Here is a 22,993-nt window from a genome sequence, read left to right on the forward strand (position 1 = left end):
CATTTGTAGTGAATGTATATGCGTAATTATTATTATTACCCTAATTTTCTCATTGATTGCTGATAATTTATATGGGACTGGATCTACACTCAAAACTCCCAGTGACGTCAGTGTAGTTTCCCTAGGTGAATTGGCTATGGGTCTTAATTAATCCTGAAAGAATCTGGATTCAGTTTGATTTGTCCTGAAAGCAATTTTTTTCACAGCTAGAAGGAATTAGAGATTCAATTTATAGAAGTTCCTATGCACTCTTCACGGGGAAGAGAAATAATGCTGTGCTAATGTACTACTCCTGTGAATCCCAAGAGAATATGCTAAAGTCATGAACAACCAGCGACAAGTCACAGTGGTATAGAGAGCTAGCTATGAATCAATGCAGTTCCATTCAGTAGACCGCACTTTCACACATTCTTTCCTACCCCACAAATAAATAAGGACATGGGTTTGCATCTGCTAAGTCTATCTAATCTATAGACTCCCACTGTTTCTGTTACAGTATATGAATGCCATTTCTCAGGCACTGCTGTTCATGTTTACAGCCAAAACATTTTTCTGCTGTAACGTTCAATAAAAATAAACAAATAAAATAGCAAGATTGCTAAAAATATATTATGGTAGACTATCAGTGGCTACCTTCAGTGAAACCAGTGGAACAACACTAGTTTCCACCACCTGAGGATTTGGTTAAAATGCCTGAAGATCTGTGTTTGCCAATAGATGGCAGACTCTAAATGGGTGTGAATGCCATGTTGCATGCATATGAAAATGATATGTTGTCTTATGGGAACTGATTTTGGAGGGATGGTTTAGCAAGGGACCAAACAGCCTGAGAAGGGAAGATGTCTGAAACAGGAAGGTGTATCCTAAGGATTCATCCTAGTTTTAAGCCTGCTTGGCTTTTTTCCTTAACCTTAGTATGTATTTCATAGTGAGACGAAGATTATTGACTACAAACTGAATTTCTCCCAAAACTGGAAGATGGATCATGATATATATTTCTATGTGTTTGCAACCATCCTATTTTAATAGGCAATAAGGGGGCCTCCAGGTGATTAGGCAGCCTGTCAGTGAGGTGCTCTAACACATGGCACTTTACACAAAAGTTAGTGAGTTAGAGCACCAATGAACCTAGCAGGTGTTGGGTGAGGAGGGCCTGAGCCTGCCTAGACCAGCCCTGGCCAATAGGCAGGGTGTTTCAGCAGCTTCCCAGGAAGCTGCTGAGCTGCCCCTCTCCCCAGCCCTCCTTCCCACCTCAGCCATAGCAAAGCTGAGCTTCTGTGCTGCCCTTGTCAAGAGGTTCAGATGTGGGGTGGGGGAAGAGAGTTCCCCCTGCTTCACAGTGTCCCCTCCCCCAGGCTTTGCAGTGGCTGGAGCTGGGGTGGGGGAAAGGGAATGGAGCCCCCTTGTCTCACAGGTCCAGGATCAGCTCCCTGCAAGACTGCAGCAGGTGGGTATCTTCCTGCCCCAATGCCCCCTTCACCTCCCTCCCTTCTGTACAGGAAGGAGATTCTCTGTTCTCTGTGACAGCCCAGGGGGTGGGGTGGGGTTGGGATGGTGCTTGCTGACATGAGCATCAGCTCAGCCCTGAAAAGGTACATGAGATGTGAGTGGAATTACCTATACTTAAGGCTCACAGGGAACCTGAACAGAAGTTCCCTAAGGTGCTCTGGTCTATGGTGCCCACAGATGATTTAATAAAAGTTCTTTTTTTGTATGATTGGCTATTTTTAAACTGCTCTGCAGCCATGAATTTGATATGTCATGGCTGTAGAGTGCTTCCAGGGGCTTCATCACACTAAAAATGTAACTTCTGTAAGTGCCCCAAGCATACCTGTGATGTAGCCCAGTGGTGCCCAACCTTTCCAGCCCATGGGCTGGATAAGCAGTCCCAGATCCATCTGCAGGTTGGATCCTGACTGTAAGCTTGATCTGGCATATGGTGATGGCCCAGCTGGGGCCCCATCTAGCTGCATTGGAATGGCCCAGCCATAGTGGATACAGCTGCATGGGGCAAGGGCTAGTCCTGGTCCAACCACATGAGAATAGCCAGCCTGGGTCTGATTAGGTCCCAGTTAGGCTGTTTCTGGGCAGCTCCATTGGGCCCCAGGTAGGCAGTTTCTATGTGGCTGAGTTGGACCTCAGCTGAGTCATTTCCAGGTAGCAGCATCAGGTCCTGACTTCACAGGCCAGATCTGGCCTGTGGGCTAAATCTAGCCTCATGTGCTTTTACATAAAATCTTGTCATTTAGAATTTTTTAGAACTTTCTTATGGCATGTTCTTGTTTTAATGCTCTGAAAAAATGTTCATCTGTCAGCCTGAGTCTTTCCTCATCAATAATGCAGTAGTCTCAAAAAAGAAGGTATGGTCTAAGGAGTCAGGCAATTTTGCACAGAAAATGTTGCTATAATACAAAGAAAACATATTGCATAGGATCATTCCCTCATTGTCTTCCAATAAGAGTTATTACAAATTCTTTTTTTTTAATTTCCTATAGAATTACAATTCATTTAATTAATCAAATCTTATGTAAGAAAATTTGTACCGTTCAGATTGTAGTTAATACACTAAAAACAGCCCATTATAAGAATTTTCAAGCATCACATAGTAGTGGATCTTTGGGTGAACAAGTAGGGATGAATAATAGGAACTTGATCCTCTGAGTAGAGGAACAGAGAATATTTAAAGAGGGGTGGATGTGGGAGCAACATGGTCATAATAAAGGTTAAGAAACATGTATTTATTAGCAACTGAGACATGGTAGTATGGTTTTCAGAAGGTTTTTGTAATCAAGATAGGATAAAAGCTTAAACAAGAGCTTTAGCTACAGAAACAAAATGAAAAAGACCCACATTTTTAATATTTTAAAGAAAGAAGGAGCAGGTATTGATATAGATTAGATGTATAAAACAAGGGAGAGAGGAGGGTCAAAATGGCTCTATTGGTTATGGTTCTGAATAACAAAGGTGTCTGAACTATAAATAAGGACAGAGGTTTGGGTGAGGAAAAGATGTTTTGACTTTATCAATAATCACTTTTTCTATTTCTCTTATTTAACAACAACTCTTATTTGGAAGAAATTTTAAACTAGCAGTCTAGTGAACATTGGAGCAAAAGTAGAGGCTATCTAGCCACCTGATCTAGGTTTGAACTGGGACTGGATCCCAGTCAGATTTGCAGGTTTATCATCTGGAGCTCCTTCTGAGGCTGGTCCTTGAACTACAGGTGTCAGTGTCAGGGCCAGATTAATGCATAGGCAAAGTAGACACATGCCTAGGGCCCTAAGTGAAGAAGGGGCCAAGTTGGGCTCATTTTACATATTATAATTATTGAGTGAAAAAAGTAAGGGCCCATGAATTTGTTTGCCTAGGCTAGGGCCTACAAAGGGTTAATCCAGCCCTGGTCATTATGGGGTGGAGATCTTACCCTTTTGTCTAAGTCAAATACTCTGTTTCATACTTGCCTTGAAACCTTCTTTTGTGTTAGTTATCATTTGTTTTGTAAGTACAACATATTTTGCTGAGTTATGTAACTAGTACATAAAAACTCATCAGGCACATGCAGAGGAGTGCACACATATGATATGCAGCACCACTGACCCATCTGTAGCACCTCACACCACATGTGCCGTACATGCAGGCTAGGGACAGCAGTTACATATGAACCTATTTAAGTGATCAGAAACTGGTTTAAACCTGTAACAGAACATAAGTTCAGTACACATAAACCAGTTTCAAAATGGCTGAAACTGGTTTAAGATAAACCTGGTTGAATGTAGTATCAGACTTAAGTGATTTAGGTCAAACTGGCTTATAAAACTTCTGTCCCAGACCCTTTCCTGGTTCAAATTAAACCAGAGGCCCCCAGCATCCCAGCATGCTTCTCAACCCTGGGCTGGGCTATGCTGTCTGCTCCAGAGAGGAGGGCTGGTCCCACCCCTCTGCTCCATAACCAGAGCAATGAAGGCTGGCTCACTGTCCACCCCCTGACCCCCAGCAATCCCTGGCTGGGGTCTGAGGCCAGGAAGGAGGATTAAACTCACCTTCCCCTGAGTAAAGTGTTGTCCTGCCCTGCTGGCTTACTTAGTGCTGGCTGCAACTGTAGACTACAAATCCCAGAGGCACCTGGAAGCAAGACGAGGAAGTGATGAGCAACCCTACACAGTCCTGTTGCTTTGAGTCTAGACTACAAATCCCAGAGACCTTGGGGGAAGCAGGAAGAGTAAGTGAACACACAGCCAATGCTGTGTTTATAGTTCTTCAGTTTATAGTTTTTCAGAGACAGTACTATTCATATTCAAGCTTTTATGAATTCAGTTCCACTACCTTACCCCCCTCCTCCCTCTCTCTCCTCCCAGGCAGAGTAAGGCTGGGGCCTGGCCATGCACCCCTCCATACTCTGGCAGGGAATGGGGGGGAAGTCCTGGAGGGCTTTTTCTCTTCCCTCCCCTTTGGCAGTGGCTGGCCAACATGCTCTAGGATCCCCTGGCTTCTGGCTTGAGCCACTGCAAGTATGTGGCTGCATTTCCTGAACCAAAACTGAATGTGTGTTCATTTGCTAATTGGTTCGATCTCTGCAGTTTAGACTAACCTGCACAGGCTCAATCAATTCAGCTGCAGGATTTTTGACTGTCTGTACTTAGGTGCAGGTATTTCCTGTGCTGCTAATTTTCAGCACAGGGGTGGGGGTTTTGACACTGGGAGATCCTGGTGTCAAAAAAACACACACCTAAAAAAAAGCAGGGTGGTACACATGGCAGCAGCATGCACCGTGTGAACCAGAATCTGTCTGGCCAGAGCCATACTCCAGCAGCCGGCCAAGCTCCCTGCTGCCAGATCTCCACAGCTTCAGCCCCTAAAGGCCCCCAGGAACCCAAATAGGCTGCTGGGGCCAACACATGCCATGCTCCAAAGCAATATGCCACATGCCAGAGCATTCCCCAGGAACAAGTAGCAGGGGCCACTGAAGTTTGTCACCGGGGAAATGCATGCCCATAGAGGTCCAACAACAGAGTCAGATCAGCAATGGATTTGGCTCCTCTTATAGCATTGCTGGTGCCAGAACATAAAGGATGACTTTCTGAACTTGTGAAAAGCTGCTTCACATATGTCAGGATATGTAGTGGAAATTGGTTGCCAGCCAGTGGCTTTAAAAGCATGCTTAGTTAGTACAGAATCAGTGTCTCACAAAATTATTGTTGTTATATTAATTTACACTAATACTAAACAATGTTCTAGGTCATTTCCAACATTGAAAAAAATGGTTCCTACCCTGAAGTGCTGACAACTCAGAAAGAGGTCTATGGATCTTCTAGTCCCTTCTGCAGCCAATAGATTGTCTAATACTTTGGTAATCTAGTAAAAATTTAGATAAACATTGTATTCACAGGGGCCTTCTAGCTGTATATAGATTAACTGTAATGTGGCTGTTTACATCCATTTAAAGTGCATGTTCCATTATCTCCAACTCCATTTTCAATACAGTAGTTTATCTATAATAACATTTTTTTAAGTTCAAGCTTATAATTATATTTAGGTCTGAGATCCAAATAAAAGCATAAGCAAGTATTTTGAACAGCAAACTGAAAGTATGAACAATGCATTATTTATCTGTAACATCTTAATTCTTGAAAAGTAGGAGTATCAAATTACCTGTTGAGAATAAATGCATTGAAACAACTTGTAATTACATGCCTGTTTTGTCTGCTTTTGGGCAAAGCCTTACCTTTTGTTGTTCCCTCTGAGTCTGATAAAATCAAATCAAGTGCCTTCCTGACCAAACAGAATTCAAATGTCCATGAAGGTAAAAGAAACAAATTAAGACACAGTCTGGGCATGTTGCTTCTACCATTTGTTTCAAGACAGTTGTTTACAATTATCATAATAATGGAAAGGTTACCGCCTGAATGCGGAAGAGAGGGGGTGGCTGCAAAAGTGATTCATGCCGGAGTAATGCGAATGCTAATGTACCTCCTTGGTAGGTGATCACTGCTTAGAGAGGGGCAAGGACAGTAAATACTTTCCTTTGAAGCCTTGCAAGGTTTAGCACAGTGATTTATAAACCACGATACATCCTTGCTGAAAAAATCATTAATTAAGTAGAATGGCTCATGATACCGCTTCTTGTTCTCTCTTTCTCTCTCTCTCCTTTTTTTTTTTTTTACAGCTTCTTTATAGCTAAAGACAGAGTAATAAATTGCACTGGATTTAATAATTTACAGAAGGCCCTGTTGTTATAATGTGAGAATGTTAACTGTGATGTGGCTTTTAATTTGCTTGTTGTGTCAATAATGCTAACTATTGTTTCTTTTACAGATAAAAATAGCTTTGCCTACGACTGCACAAGTTTAGGAACCCAGTCCTTCTAACAGGCAAAGCTTCCACTGAAGTCAGTGAGAGTTTTGCAGGACTGGACTCTAAAGGATCCCCAGGCACCCTGGTTGAGAATTGCTGCCCTTGTCTTTGAAGGTTGCCACAGGGTGCCACATAATATTAGCCCTGTTAAGTGTGCAGATACAATTTACAACATAAACCCAGGGATTTCAAATGGAAATCATGGTATTAAAATATTCTGACCTGCACTGGTTTTCATGACCTCTTTGCAACAGAAAAATTGCTCTGTTATTTTTCTGTAGTCAAAAAACAAGAGAAAACTAAGAGTCAACATTTTTCCGAGGGGTGCTCAAGTCTAAGCAGGGGTGCCTTGAACCTATAAAGATTGAGAAGTATTGAAGTCAAGCCAGCCACTCTTTTATCCTTAGACCATGCAGACCATTCTGGCCAGCGTAAAGGAGCCTTTGTGTGGGTATAGGTAACATTTACATTTCACTTCAGGGCTTCTTACTTTGCCAGAGAGATGTTAAAGCAAACCTAGAGCAAAAGAGAATTAAGCTTCCAATACTAGAATGTTTCTGTGGCTCCTCTACCCAACCATCAGTACTTTTAAAGGCCCGCTATTTTAAGGCCCTTCAAGCATCGCCACCTCCAAGCAGAATGACCTAGATATACCATGCTGAAGGGAATAGAAGAGGGGATGGAGGGAATTAGTTGCTGACATTCTCAGGCATCAAGATTAGAACAATCCCCTTCAATTCCAATTTCCACATGATGGAGGAAAAGAGTATGAAGAGAAAAGCTGGGTAAACAAGCTGTACTTCAAAGCTTTTGCATTGAGGAGGGTAGTTGAATTTCCTCTGAGATGTCATCAATTTCATTTATGAATGGGATCACTACAATGGTCTCAATAAGTTTTGAAGGAGGATGTTTCACAAACATCTATTATTTTATAATAAAGGGAATAAAGCTTCTTGCTAACTATATTACATTAGGTTTTCTCCTGTAATTTCTCTTTGACGTGTCTGGTCTACTGTCTGTTATGATTAGATTTTACAGTCCTAGAGAACAACGCATGTTATCAGGAAAAAAAGATTCTGTTTAAGGGACAATATGGATGAATTAAACCCCTTCTTGGCCGGTGTTCTTAAGTGGTATACATTCACTCAGACTTCCAGATACTTTTAATCACTTTGATTTTAAAACTTTACCAAGTGGCATCCCATATCCCAGCCCCTTTATTAATGGCCAGTTGTAAATGACTTTAGCAAATGGAACACCATTTGTCACATTTTTAACAAGTGGTGCACTGTACTGTATTTCTAGCCCCACCACTTAATTTAAGCATTGAGATTTATTGCTTGTCATCATCTCCTCTATCTTTCTGTTCTTTCTTTGTGCCTTCTCAAGTGCTAAAACAGGTTGTTGTGGGGGAGGGGTTATGAGAAAAAGCAAAAACATTTCTAAGTAGACCCTTACTCAGAATAGTAAAAAATATCCATTCAGCTCTTCCAGGTTATTTACTGGATCCTTGTAATGGCTTTTCTTTTAACTGTTTTGCCACATTTTTCATGAGTGGAGCATCCTTTTATATTCTCTTGCAAAATATTCCCATCACAGTTCAACTGGGTTTGTTTACTCTTTTAAAACAAATGTGAAATCTTACATTTTCCAAACTATTTGGGTTGCTGGAGAGCAGCCTGCTGTGCTGCAAATCAAAACCCTTTATTTAACTTGATACTAGACTTTTCTTCAACACACTACCAAACTTTATGCAACCAACAACTTTCACTAGTTAGTAGCCAGTTTCTCTGTCTAGATTATATAGATTATGTTATAGGTTACAGAGTGCAGATGTGATTTATATACAGCACAGTAAAAGCAGAAGAGATCTTAAGAAGTGACCGCCAATAGCTTCAGCTAAAGCTCCTCTGAATCAAACATCTGTTCTGTGTTTATATTAATTTATTTGTTTGTTTGTTTGCATAAGAGACCCAAGAATTTGGCCATGGGCTTTTGTCGCCTTTTCTCGTAGAGCTTGTACAGGAAATGGAGAATGAATAAGATGCCAAAAACATATCTGAAACATTTTTATACCTGGTATTATTCTACTGTTAGCAATCAACACAGTCCTGATCTCCAACAAAAGCAGTGAGACTGCTGGACTTTAAGGCCAGTGTTGTTATTTTTTATTATAGCCTGATCATGAAATCCTAACACAAACATTGTTCTTACATTATTCTTACTGCAACATTTAGGTTTAATATTCCCATACTAAGAGGAGCTAGCCTGTTTGTCTGATGCCTTACAGTCTGTGAAGTCTGTGAAGTCATTTCACTTGTTTCTGGTAAAGTGGGTGTGTCTACATGTGCATTTGCTTCAGCACCAATATACTCACGAGTAAATTACTCATGAGTAAATGGTGCCGAGCAAGCATCTACACGTGCTCCCACTGCCAAGGCCCCTGAAATGGGCCCTTGCTGCCACTGGGGGGTTGCCCCAGGCTCCAGCTGCAGCTTCCAGCAGCCAGGAGCCCTTTTGAAAAGGCAGCGCTGCTCATTGTTCTCTGGCCAGCCACTTCAAGGAGAGTGCAGCACACGGCAGCACTCTCTTTGCCTCCTGTGCCATCCACACTATGGCTGCTTCAGCTCCTGCCCCTGACAGTGACAGCTAGTGCCCTGGGCTCCTGCTAGCCAACCATGCTGGCCCTGCTAGCCAGCCATGCTGACCACTGCCTGGCCCATAGTCATTCGGCCCCGCCCAGCTCCCCCACATGCAGCAACCACCTGCCAAACAACCACATGCCATCCCAGGGCCACTGCTATGTACCTGCCACCATCCACCTGGCCAGATTCCAGCAGGGGTGCCAAAAATAGGCTCCAGGATGCCACTGCTGGGGCTGCCATCATCCTCCTGGGCCTCCAACAGGCCATCCATAACTGGTAGCAGCACATCATCCAGCACACCTGGGATGATAAGCAGTGGCTGGAGACCTAAAGGATAACCTAGGCCACCTTCCAGGATCTCCTATACCAGCTCCAGCCACATCTGGAGCAGCAGGACACCAGCATGTGGCTGGGGTTTAGCATGGGTCTAACAACCATGTGGCTGAGGCAATGCCCTAGAGCACATGCAGGCTCCAGGCAGACTACTGGAGATGTGCTGCAGGCAGGTGGAGCTGGGCCCAAGGCCCCAAAGCTGCCTGCAGCTGGGCCTATGGAGTTGCAGGACCTGCCAGAGCCTTCAGCAGCCTGCAACAGCCTGGAGCAGTATGCACGCCTGGATGGCATGGGCCTGGATGGCACGGCAGCTGTGCAACACTGCGATGCCAGGCAGTGACACCAGGGTGCAGGCAGCTGGAGAGGCTAGCCTGCAGCCTGCCCAGGGGGACACAGGGCTTTGAGTCACCTCAGGCTGCCTGCTGTTGTGCCCCAGTGCTCAAAATACCTGAGGCAGGGGCTGCCATAGAAGCAGCCCAGCCCTGGAGTAGGAGAGGCTCCCAGCTGGTCACAAGCTGGCCCCCTTCTGGCAGGGCTGACCTGGGAGCAAATTTGCTCCCGGGTCACATCTACATGTGCATTACTGTGCAGGAACTAATCATGAGTTAATTTTCACACCTTCACTTGCAGGTATCAATTTTATTCGCAATTAGGGTTTTTTACTGTACAGTAAGCATTTGCACATGTAGACATGAACGCTTACTGCATAGTAAACTATGCTACTGTACAGTTAAGCATCTCATATAGATGCAGCCACTGAGTACAAAGTACATGTATAAGGTTACCCATTCCAATTTCTTCTTGCTTCAGTTGCAACATTTTATACCCACTCTTTACACTTAGTGTGCACAAGAAGAAAATGACTCCAAAAGGAAGAATCAGGCCCAATAATAATGTATTATGCCCATGTTCTTCCCACGAGGGAGTTTCAGGGGCATTTGAAATACTGTGTCCTCAGAACAAACCATTCCATGTATCACCCTGTATTTTCTACACTGAAACAGTTCTTAAACCCTTCCAATATTTATTCCTTGAAATCCTGTAGCTACAAGTTTAAGCAGGAGCTTATCATGTGAAAATGTTATAAGAAGCTTTCTGAAATTCCAAATAAATAATATCATATGACTGTAACCTTTTCAAAGCAAAACATAGAAAAAATAAGGAAACTTTGAGATAGAATTATAGTCTTAGCTTTCTCATTTGAGAATGGTACAGGAGGGGAAAAATAAACACTATGCCCCCATGCAGCAGTCTGTAGCCACAGTCGAGACTAATGAGCTCTCCATATTTACCGTAAAATTGTATGAGTTGGAGTTGCACTAAAACAGCTCTTTGACATGAGCTTTCAGGTCAGTAAAGCAGGCAGAGTCCTAAAACAGTCTTACTTTCCCAAGGGTGTCTAAAGAATCCAGCTCCTAACCTGGGAAATGAGCCAAGAAAAGAGGTTGGGATAGGCAGTTGGTCACTGACCTACAGACATCTGATTAGGTCTCCTTTAAAGCTTTAGGATAAATTCCAAATACTCTTCTCAATTTATAGGTGCTAAGATATCAGCAGATCATTGCAGACGACGTAATTAGTTCAGTTCTGAAAAAAGCAGGTGCAATCTCAATAAAGTCAATGGAGTTGCACCTGTGTACACCAAAGCTGAATTATGAACTAATAAGTCACCTTGTCCATCCCTTTGTTAATTCAAGATTATTTCCTATAGGATATTCTCAAGCGCTTTACATTTCTCAGGTGACATGACTTCCATCACTGCTTTGAAAGTGATCCCTCTCTATGTGCAGTCCAAAATCACATTTGTTTGTTTTCCCACTGCTGTATCACATTGCAAACTCTTATTGAATTTGCCATTCAACATCAACCCCAAGTCTTTTTTTTCACATTAGTGCTTTCAAAACACTATCGTCCTCTCATTGTATATTTATGTTTTGGATTATACCCCCAAAAATGCCTTACTTTGTAATTGTTTATATTGAATCCAATTTTGTTTAATTTCCTGCCTGTTATTTCTAACATCACTAGGCTTTCTCTGTATTATTTCTTTGTTCTCATTGGTGATTGCAAAACTTCCCAATTAACTAATAAGTAATTAATGTGCATTTTTTCCTTTCTTACAGACTATTAATAAAGATGTTAAAATCAGATCTAACACCAGTCTCTGAGACAACCCACTGGACACCTCTACTTATAAATAGATCTATCAATATGTTCTTGGCATAATACCTCAACTCACCCTCCTGAGGTCTCCAGCTACCTGCACTTGTTATCTTTATACACAGAAAATCTACTTTGATAAGATTTCTTCTTTTACCACCTTTTAATATCTACATTCTTCTATTATCCCTCAAACTGTATATGGGCATGCATTTGCAGGTACTGCATAGAGCAATACTGTCTGTATTATACTAGGAAGCACAACAAAAATGACAGCATTTTAGTCCTTCCCAGGGAAGAGTTCTGACTTTTACTTAATCACTGCATTCGCTCTACACAAGGTTAGCAGCAGGCTCTAATACCACAGTGATGTTTCTTAAGCAGTGTTTTTCCAATTTCCTACACAATTCTAAGAGCATAATCTAAGATATTCCCTCTGGATCTGCCTCCATACAGAAATATACTTCAATAGTAAGTCCTTTGCCAGGATCATCATGAGCAAAATGAACAAAAAAAAATCTTTAGCCCTGCACCTATTTTAGTTAGTGACCCATCTTTACCCTTTAAATACAGTAGGATCAACATACTGGGGCATAACCCATAGAGCTGTCATATCACTTTTACTCTGCTTTTATTTTAAAATGTTATGTAACTTTAAAAGCTCAACAACACCATATGTTGAATTTTCTCTCTAGATCTATTTCTCTAGACTTTGGTAAACTGTTTTTTTAGTGAGGGGGTGCTTAATTATTAGCAATTTCCTGTGGTAGTCTAGGGCAGAGATGGCAAAGCAGAAAAATAAAAATGTCAAAAGTAAATTTTTAGCCAAGGAGAGGTTCCTCAATCTGTATTCAGTAGTTCAATCTGAACTTTCAGCCACCATTTATTGCTGTCCCCAGTCTGCTTCAATTTATTTCTAGCTCAGGAAACTCATAGGATACTCTTATATGTTGTAAGAAAAGGGAATGTAACCATACTTTCATGATGTTTTTCCCCCTGGTCTGAGATTGGAGCAAAGGAACAAAATGGCTCTTTTTGTTCATTGTACCAGGAAATTCCTTCCTGAATCTATCAAGTGTGACTGTTCACCTAGCAAATAACTTGGACATATCCAGACATAAACATGACATGAATAAAACATGTGGTGATTGTTTGATGGTTACATTTTAACAAAGAATGGTTTCTTTTGTACTATACTTACATAGGTAACCTCCCATGGTAATAACTCATAATTGTACCATTTTCACTTACAGAGTGACTAAATATAAATTGTAATTACATAGACTGTATTTATTGTGACAATGCATGAAGACAAGACTATAAATGTTGCTTATATACTAACTGATATCTCTAGTATAAAGGCAGAATTGCAGATGTGGAATAATACATTTCTATTTATTGTTCTTTTTCCCTTTACTTTTGAGATGCTTTCATGCAGGCAGACATTTATTCTTTTATTTTATTTTATTAAAACATGGTTCTCTAACCAAAGCCACAAGCCTACTGGGAAGCAGAAACTGAAATATAAACTCTCATTGTCATGCCTAAAGGTTCTGAAGAATACAAATAAAAAGGCCAAGTATTACATAAAAGTTGTTACACTATTACTGACCACTATCATATGCCCAACACACATTAACTGTAACATCAGAGGTACCCAAAGGAATGAAAACCACTGTATCTAAAAATCCAACAAACTTTAATGCATCCAGAGTCCTCATATAGCAGCACCTGCCTCCCCTACAGCTGTTGAAAGGCAGCATTACCAACAGCAACAGCACAAACATTTTCTTTTGATTCTGTTCTGCTAACTTCCTTCTCAAATAAAACCCACCTGCAATCTGGCTAGCTCTAGCCTGATACTATACACCTGGAGCTGGATAATGTCCTTTCCTATGTGTTTGGGGATGGGTGGGGAGGAGAAACAGAGCACTGAAGAACCTGCAGGCCGGCCTGAGATGACACGGCACTCACAGTATGGCACTGGAGAAGAGAAGCTTCATGTTCTCTTTGATGCCAGTAGTATTTGCTTCTTTTAAATGAAGATTATTGGGGAAAAATGTGCACAAATACGTTGAGAAGCCCTCATTTTGGTTTTGGGATTAGAATGTTACACACTAGAAAGAAGGTTAAAGAATTTCAGAAGTGCTTCTGCCAGTGATCAATTGCTTTTTAAGGCAGCTGGCCAGCCCCTGAAACCTATTTTTAACCAAATGTGGCTTCTGCATATTACAGTGTTGTGCTTTCTTCTTTAATGGCTAACACAACCATAGGATGCTATGAGATCCCTGTTAAGGCTTCCATGCAATAGTAGCACTGTTAAGTGTGCAAACACCTAGATAAAAATAAATCCAGAGTTTTCAAATAGGACTCTCCAGTGTCAAAAAGAATCTAACTTGTTGTGGGCTTTCTGACTTTGTAACAGAAGATTTGCTCTATTATGTTTCCATAGTTAGAAAAACGAGTGAAAGCTAAGAGCTAGCAGTTTCTGAAGGGTCCCTGAGTCTAATGAGGGGTGCGTTAGGTCTAAAAAAAGGTTGAGAACTAGTGGGTTCAGTTGAATATAGGTGACAATTGCATACAGGCGTATACCAACGTATTCAAATATTGATTAATACACCTTTTTGGGGTTTGACCTGTTCTGTTTCCATGCACAATTAAAAACAGTCTCTCTTTTCAAATAGGTCTTTTTGGCTTTTTTTTTTTAAATGTTCACCAAAATGTATAGTCAAACCATTATTAAAAGTAATTGAAATGATTACTGGAAATTTTCATTTACTGAAATCCAAATTACGATAACCATTTCAATAATGTTTTTTAATATTTCAGTGAAAAAATAAAAACGTTAAAAACATTAATTTTGGCACAGTAGATTTCAACAATGTCAGTGGTATGAAATATTTCTCTCTGGAAAATATCAGTGAGTTCTACTGATGGATTGTCCTACTGAATAATGAATGGAGAATGAACTTACTATCTCAATAAGAGACCAGTCACCTGTATAATACCAAACAGAAAATATTGATGATGCTCTTTTAGCACAGGTTTATAATCTTATTAAGAGTTGAATGCATTGTGTGCAAACCTCACACCGTACTTTTTTTACAAGAAAGCCTAAGGACAGCACCTATACAAAATGTTCTGCTTCAGCCTCTTTGATAATTTCACATTGAGAACTTCACCTAGGCCACTGTCCTTGTTCATAGATTATGTAATAGCTCACGTAAAGGTAGAGGCGAACTCCAAGGTAGCAGGAACCCAGTCCATAGAAAATGTTACTAATTAGCATCAGCACCGTGGAGTCAATCAGAACTGAACTGTGAACCAAAAGAAATATTGTAAGAATAGGGAGATTATATTAATGGTTGGTTTGTACCACATATTTGAATGAGGCAACTTTGGTGTGGCCTTCTTATGTTGGAGAGAGTTCATCTTGGAGATTTTGAAATTACAGCTAACGATGACTAAGTACTACAGTGAAAGAAAAAGGTGTAGCCTCCCTTGTAGAGTCCAAGAAAGACTACTAGTCCAGCAAGATCCTAATTCTCTTACTTTTGTACTGGGCACTGTATGTGATTTCTAGTAGGGATAACATAATAGTGTTCTTTGGGATATATTGTCCATTACATGCCTCTAAAAGCTATCAGAGTACAGTGAACAGATTTGATTTAAGACCATTTCAACCACCTTTGCAAGATCTTGAATGCAGACTTGTGGCTGCTTCTACATGAGATGCTACTGTGCAGTAGCATGGGGGGGGGAGGAGGCACTAACCGTGACACAATGCTACTGCCTCTGTGGAGGCACGGCTACCTGGCAGCATGTGGTTCTTGCCAGAGCTGTACATGGTGAGAAGGGCTAGGGGTAGATATTACACATAGACTGGTTTAAGTGATCAGAAACTGGTTTAAACCTGTAACAGAACAGATCTTCGGTGCACATAAACTGGTTTGACAATGGCTGGAACTGGTTTGAAATAAACCTGGTTGAAAGTGATATCAAACAACTGATTTGGGTCAAACCAGCTTATGCAATGTCTGCCCCCAACCCCTTCCTGGTTGAAGTTAAACCAGACTTCCTTAGCATACTGGCATGCTCTCTGGGCTGGGCGGGCCTCTCTTCTCCACAGCAGAGCTGGCCCCTCCCCTCTGCTCCCCGGCTGGAGCTCCAGCAGAGGTGTCTGCCTGGCTTTCCCCTGCTCCCCACCCCCATTCCCTGCTAAACAGGGATCCCCTCTCCCCTCTGCCTTACACAGACACTGCTCAGCATTAGCTATCATACCACACTCTGGCTACAGTCCGTGCTGTGGGAGACTGAACAAAGTGAGATAGGACAGTCTTAGGGCTCTTTGGACAGGTAATGGTAATGTTCCTCCTTCCTTGGAAAAAGCTGTTTAAGAAGAGCTTGAATTAATGAGAGATCCTTTTGTTTTGCTGATGGAGTGATAAATGCTAACAATTCCCTATGTAACTTCCTGCTGTGTAAAATGACCAGCAAGAGGGGGAGACCCCTCCCTAATCAGAGCATCCTGCTGAGGCCTGGCCATGCCCCCTGTCAGCTCAGAATTATGGAAGGAGATGGAGGGTTGCTCTAGTGCCCCCCAGCTTCTAGCCTGAACCCCTACAGGCATGTGCCTGCATTTCTTCAGTCCAGAAGGGATATCTGTTCAGGGACAAACTTAACCTACAAACTTAGACTAACCTGCAAAGATTGAATCAATTCAGGCTCAGGCTTTTTGAATGTCTGTCCCAAGCAAAGGAGTGAAACCAGGCCATCCCACCTCTATTGCATGGGGCTCCTTGTGGCTCCTGGCACTTGTGCACCACCAGGGGAAGCCCCACGCAATGGACCTGACTGCATTCCATGCTCCCTGCCACCATGGAAGCGGGGAGCAGGGCTCCCTGCCACTTCAGACAGAGTTCTGGCAGCTGCACGTGGTAGGGAAAGCAGCCGGGTCCATTGTGTGGGGCTTCCAATTCCCCTGGTGGTGCACAAGTCCTGGGAGCTGCACATGTGCTGCAGAGCCCCCCACATTATAGAGATGGGCCATTGTGGCTGCATTCCTTGCTCCCATGTGCACAGGCCACGAGCACCCTAAGGGCTCCCACCTGTTGCTGCTGCCAGTAACAGAGACTGTGTGCCATGGGGGGACTGTAGGGGGAGTTTCCCATACATCCCCATTTTCCCTCACACCAACACCCTGCCTACCCAAGCTCCATGCTCCCACCACCCCCCTGGGTACGGGTTCTGCATACCTGCCAGCCCCAGCCCCATGATCCCTGCCCCCACTGAGCAGCAGCTCCTTCCCCCACCACAGCTCCCACTGTACCCCCACTCCCACCACAGCTCCCTCCACCCCCTCAGGAGCAAGCACTGCAGCAGGGAGACAAGGAGGAGCTGCTGGACACCGGAGAAGCTGAGCAGGTCCCTTGGTGGCTGCAGGAGTAGCAGCAGTATCCATGCCCAGAAGCTGCATGCTGGCTGGGCCGGGCCCTTCCATGCACTATGGTGGGAGTGAGGCATACAGGCTGGGTAGGGTACAATTAACTGGTGGGCACTTGTGAGCTGGATGGAATTGCCTGGCAGGCTGAATCCAGCCCACGGGCTGTAGTTTGCCCACCCCTAGTATAACATTATAAGTAGAGGTAGTTGAAAATGTTCAATGAAAAATATGGTGGTGTCAGTATGTTCAGTATTTCTGAAGTAATATTTGAAAACAAAGTGAAGTGTTGTTTTTAGCTGAAATTTTGTTTCAATTTTACATTTGGACTTGAAATATTATTTTAAGGTTGTTTTATAATGAAAGGTCAATTAGCAATGAAAATTTTAATTTTGAATCAACATTTCAGAGAAGAAATGTTTCAGTTTGAATCATTGTCTTGTTTCAGCTGTAAATGTATGTGGCTTTTTTTTGTTTTGATGTTTCCAAAATAGAATTTTAGGAAATGTTTCTTTCCATTAAATTTTCAATGTATCCACTTTCTACCATGAGTCAGGACAAAAACGTATGTCAAATGTAGGAACTTCCTGCATGGATACAGTTCTTTTTGTTGAATAGCTCTGAACATAAATAGTATATTGGCTTAGAAAGAATGTAAATCAACAACACATGAATAAAAAAAATCCATATTATTTTTGTAATGAGCACCTAATTTGGGGGGCTGTGTTTGCATCTCAGAGTGATTAAAAGAATAGCAACAGTGGACAGCTTCACAGATAGACAAATATGTATGTCAGAGAAAAAGTAGAGTGGGATTGACAAGACTTATTGAAGATAGTATGAAGTCAAAGAACCTTACTAAGAATAGGAAGTCTCTTTGTCTTACATGTTTATATACTGACCCTCTTTTCCAAGATTAGTTCTATGTATGCCACTTTGAGCTCAGACAGGAACAGAAAAAGAAAGTTGGACTAAGCAGGCTTTTAGTTAAATGGATTTTTCCTTTTTAGGGTTAATATGAAAAAATAGTTATTTTTAAAAACTGTCATTTCTGCCAAGTTGTCAATTTGCTATATGCTTTAAAGAATATGATAGCTATCAGGTGCATTTTACTTTATAGAAGATATCCACAAACCTGCCAAGACTGAGTCTTCAGAAGTGAGACTCATTTTGTTCTTTAGAAAAAGTCCAGTCTTAAGTTGTCTTACTTCTTCAAAAAAGACATTCCCAGTGTGGTTCAATAAGGTATTAAAATTTCATTCTTTCTTTCCTTGAAGGTTTCATTCTTCTAGGTGCTATTACCTCTGCAGTCTAAAAACACTTCAAGTGAAGCTAAACCCAAATAAACTCCCATTGTCTGTAATTGTCTTGGGAAACCTGTAATATGTAACAATAGCAGCATGAAATGCAAAGGATTTTTAGTGCCTGAGTTTACAAATTTTTGTTTAAAACTATCACAAAGAAGTTTCCAGAGGAATTCAGTGTTTTGCTTTTTATCTGCTGAAGTTAAGTTAAAGGCAATCCTTGAGGGCATTTACTTTTACATGTTTAAGATAATCATTAAAAATTTTGACAGCAACAGAAATCAAAGGTAGTTGTGTTTTATAGTAATAACATATTTATCTCACCAAGTTCAAGAAAGAAGCAGATGGGATGTATTTCCATTATTATTAAGCATTAGAGGTTGTTTAAAAAAACTCTTGAATTTGCAGTGCAGTTACCTGAATCACAGATTGTATATTATTCCCTGGTCTCATTAGAGCTTTCAAGGAGAAAGTCATCCGTACTTCTACAAGCTACTAGTGTATCTGCCAATACAATTTATGGTGCAGGAGTGACCATTAACTCCTACTCCTTTGAAGCATATTTCCTCTTAGAGACCTTGACAAGTTAGACATAGGGCAAAAGCTTAGTTTATTGACTTGTGATTGAAGAAGATGAAAAGGTATTCAACAAAGAAACAGTAGCAAAAGTAAAGCTTGAATTACGTAAGCTATAAGGTAATAAAGAGTACAATAGCCTATCTATCGAATCTTAGCTATACATTATTTATATCACAGTGGGCATGTCTATAAGATGCTAACTGCACAGTAGCCTACTAACACTGTGTAGTAGTGTGCCAGGCAAAAACCATGATAATATGGTACTGTAGGGCTATGCAAAACAGTATTATTTTGTTTCAACTTCTGTTTCAATGTTTCGGTGGGACAGTGTTTTGTTTTGAGCTTCATTTCATTTGAAACACTGTTCCATTTTCTTTTTGTCGAAACACTTTTGTTTCAACCCTGTTTTGATGTTTCATCCATAGGCTATAATGGGGAAGCATAAAACTACCTATAACTTTGTTATTTTTTGGCATATTTGGATGAAAACACCAGAGGTGGTAGCCCCTTCTAAGGGCATGAAGTCTGCCAAGTCTCAAGGGGATAGGTGCAGGGGTTTCTAGGAAACTTCACCCCAAACTGCTGACAAGCAAAACTCATGTCACATGTGTGTGTTAAGGCATAGTAGGGTGAAAACTGCAGGCATAGTAGCCCCTGCTGAGGCCATGAAGCCTGCCAAGTTTCAAGGAGATAGATGCAGACATTTCTGGGAAAGTGCACCTCAAGCTGCTGACAAACAAAACCTGTGACGTATGACTCTGTGTGTGCGCATTAAGGCATGCCCTGGCTGGTGCTGGGGCCTCTACATGACACAGTAGTGTGCCCCATTGAGGTCTCCTCCTCCCCTACATCCTCAGCTTGGTCCACCACTTTAAATGACAACAGGTAATAATTTAGTGATCAGTACAGTAGCACTAGCAGCATCTTAGGCAGCCAAACTGTCACAGTCAATATAAAAGCAGTCCTTCTCCTCTCTTCCCCCTCCCTGTCCTTACTTTCTGTTTCCCTGCAGGCAAACCCAGCTTTAGCTTCAAAACTCAAAATGTTCTGAAACTTTTGAAAGGTTTCAACTGCCCTTGTTTCGTTTCGAGGCTGTTCGAAGCCCTTTGTTATATTCAGTTACATGGCATCTGATTAGGCTACTGGAAGCCAGAATGATACATGGCAAGAAAACACGAAATGAGTCAAAACAGTGTCAAAATGAAACAGCCGGTGAAATTTCACACAGCTCTACTGTGCAGTAGTATTAAGTTACTGCACAGTAAGCATCACTAAAAACCTGTACACCAGCTTTACTGTGCAGTAGCACAAGTTATTGTGCATTGATTTAGTACTTGGTTAACTAAGTACTAAACTTAATGTGCAGTAACTATGGTGCATTAATAAATGTGTAGACACATCCAGTTGCACCTAGATACAATAGGCATGGAATACAGCCCATTTGGCCAGGGGCCAGACATAGAACAAAAATATTATTTCTGCCTTAGAGCGCTTTCCAGGTATTTCCTGATTACATTGTATATTATATTGATGCTTTTTAAAAATATCAGTCACATTTATTTTATCTTAATTAATAAAAATCAAATGGAAAAATGTATTAGCCTAATTATACCATAGGATAATTTGTTCTACATCAACATTCAACCATTCAAACCTTTGATGACCTAGGGAAAGAGGTTTTGATACTCAAAGGAAATATTTGTTAGTACAGCAAATATAATACCTGTATTATAAATTCTTGTGTCTTTCTTAGTGTATTTGTGAATTTCCACTGAGAGGTTATATCTTTCTAATTCTGACAGAGATGCTATCAGTCAAAAACCCCTGACCTGTAGATATGAAACAAAGTCTTGAACTGTGGTGTGTGTGTGTATGCTGGGGGGGGGAGGGGTTAAGAGGCTTGTTTTTAGTTCAGTTTAGTTTTTATTGTCGATCATCAAACCATTGATAAAAATGCCGTACTAGAAAAATGAAACCATTTGAAATTATTGACTTAAGTTTAACCAAAGTTTAAAGGTTACTGGGAGGCAAAACAGTAACTTTATGTTCCATTATTACTATATTGTGTGCTCAAGATAGAAAATTAAATTACACAGCAGGGGTGATTTGCCCATCTCAGAACAGGTAATCACCTAGTTCTCTGATATTAAATATAGTATCACAAGCCATGAAAGTGGTCCTCTGTATGGAGAAAACAACTCCTTTAGGTTTTCTTCAGAGATTCCTTAGGATCTTTTTCCCCACATTTAGCTTGTGGTGAATCCTCCAAACCTCCCCAAAGAGGTGGCAAAAAACCCAAACCCAAGAAGATCCATACACGTTTAGAAAGAGCTATTGTGATGGTTTGGCTCCAGGGAATCATATTCACTGGGGTTTTATTTCAAACCATGAATGGCGCATGCGCCTGGTAGCTGTGGGAGCCATGGCTGTGCTGGCAGTGGTGGGAGCACAGCAATGGGAGCCCAGCGGCGGTAAACAAGGGAACACCCACAGACACCACCGGCATTGTTGGCAATGGGGGGTGGGTGGCGAGTGCCGAACAGGGGTTGGCAACCATCCGCAGGCACCACCCCTGTTTCAAACCATGGGAACTAGTGGTGGTTAGGCACACATTTCCTCGAGTATTTCCAGGAATGGAAACGCCAAAAATAGGGGTTTCTCTAGAAAATGTTGGTCATTCAGTTTTTAATGTTACAAGGTCAGTGACTTCCTGTTCACTGAAAGAGCATCATAAGAATGTGATATCAGTTACACTCCATTTATTTAAATCTCTCTGGATTGGTTGCCATAAATTGTGTCACAGTTGCAAAGTACAGATATGCAGAATAGCTTTTGTAAATGGTCCACACCACTATCCGGTCCATCTCTCTTTTCCTGTCCTTCACCAGCCTTTTCATGATTCATGGATCAAAGATATTCAGGGAACATTTATATAGTATGAGGCAGTTCGATGCAAAGATACCCCAAGCAAGGTACACTAAAGCTTGATTCCCCATGTAGAACAAGACGGATTTTAAGATGCTGGAATTGTATGTATGTGTTGGTGCAAGTACCCATCTCTAACATTTTCTCTTTACTTTTTGCAGTCCCCCATTTTTTTGGCATGTTTCCTGAGATGTGATTCAATTGCAAAGACGGAAAATACTGACAGTGCATAATTTAAATGAAAGAGATGTTCTGTGCCACACTTTCATTAAAATTACAGAAAAATCTAAGCTGCATGGAGTGTAAGTGGGATCAGAATAGAGTCCAAAGTGCTATCATTACATCTTATCATTTTTTCCAAGCTCAATAAAGCAGATGTCCTGTATTTACAAAATAGCTTTAAAACTGTTGGTCGTAAGGGAAGGAACAATGCAAACAATTTAAGTGTTTCTCCTCCCTCCCCCTGGCCCCCAGCATCTCACTGTATATTTCTACATCCCCCAGTTCTGTTTTTCCTTACATGGATGGGCTGGCACTGTATACCAAGGTTCCCCAATTCCTCAACTTCCTTTTACAACTCTCCACTGAATTACAATGAAATTTTATTTCATAGCTAGAGAAACCATTTCAGAAGCTGCATGATTTTTTCCACAATATCTGAAAAGACAGACAAAAAACTGGAGATTACATTTGCACAAATTCAGGAAAAAATATGACTTCTTTGTCTTCTCCTGGCCTTCCCTCTGCTTGCAGAGCTACAGAAAGCTGAGGTTAACAGGTACCTTTGCCTAGTTAGAAAATATAAATAAATCAGTCAGGCCCTAGGAACCCACATAACTACTCCTTAGGCAGTAGACAGGCACTGGTTTCCATGTTCCTTTAATTAGGCTAAACACATTGGAACCCAAGGTCATCCAAAGGAGTTTTCACTCATTTCCACTAGCATTTATTACTCAGAAATGCTATGACGCCTGCAAGTTAGAACCTGGACCACGTGAAACATTTATATATGGACATACAATGTAACCCTTTACACCAAAATAACTTCACTCAATCTGGTTTTACCCCATGAAAGAGTCAGAAGTAAAACTCCACTGGTGTAGATCACTGTGGTGTAGGTGTTGCCTGTCCAGTTCCATCCTGGGGCAGTTGTTTCCTTGTTATCTAATGGTGCAGCAGTTTCATAGTTTCTAGGGTCAGAAGGGACCTGAGCAGACCATCGAGTCTGACCCCCTGCCATGGCAGGAAAAAGTACT

The 22,993-nt window shown here is 41.4% G+C and overlaps 1 protein-coding gene and 1 long non-coding RNA gene across 8 annotated transcripts in view; one reads left to right on the forward strand and one right to left on the reverse strand.

Moving 5' to 3' along the window:
• LOC109286777 overlaps nucleotides 1-5,934 on the reverse strand; it is a 34,958-nt gene extending 29,024 nt beyond the window's left edge. The window contains exon 1 of the long non-coding RNA XR_002094676.1: nucleotides 5,723-5,934. This is a non-coding gene — a long non-coding RNA (uncharacterized LOC109286777). The remainder of the gene's footprint in view (nucleotides 1-5,722) is intronic.
• ADGRL2 (adhesion G protein-coupled receptor L2) overlaps nucleotides 1-22,993 on the forward strand; it is a 603,135-nt gene that overhangs the window by 210,339 nt on the left and 369,803 nt on the right. The gene's annotated exons all lie outside the window — the stretch shown is intronic.

Source organism: Gavialis gangeticus, unplaced genomic scaffold, assembly GCF_001723915.1.
Source record: "Gavialis gangeticus isolate Ggan-Ray unplaced genomic scaffold, GavGan_comp1, whole genome shotgun sequence".
NCBI classification, from domain to species: domain Eukaryota; kingdom Metazoa; phylum Chordata; order Crocodylia; family Gavialidae; genus Gavialis; species Gavialis gangeticus.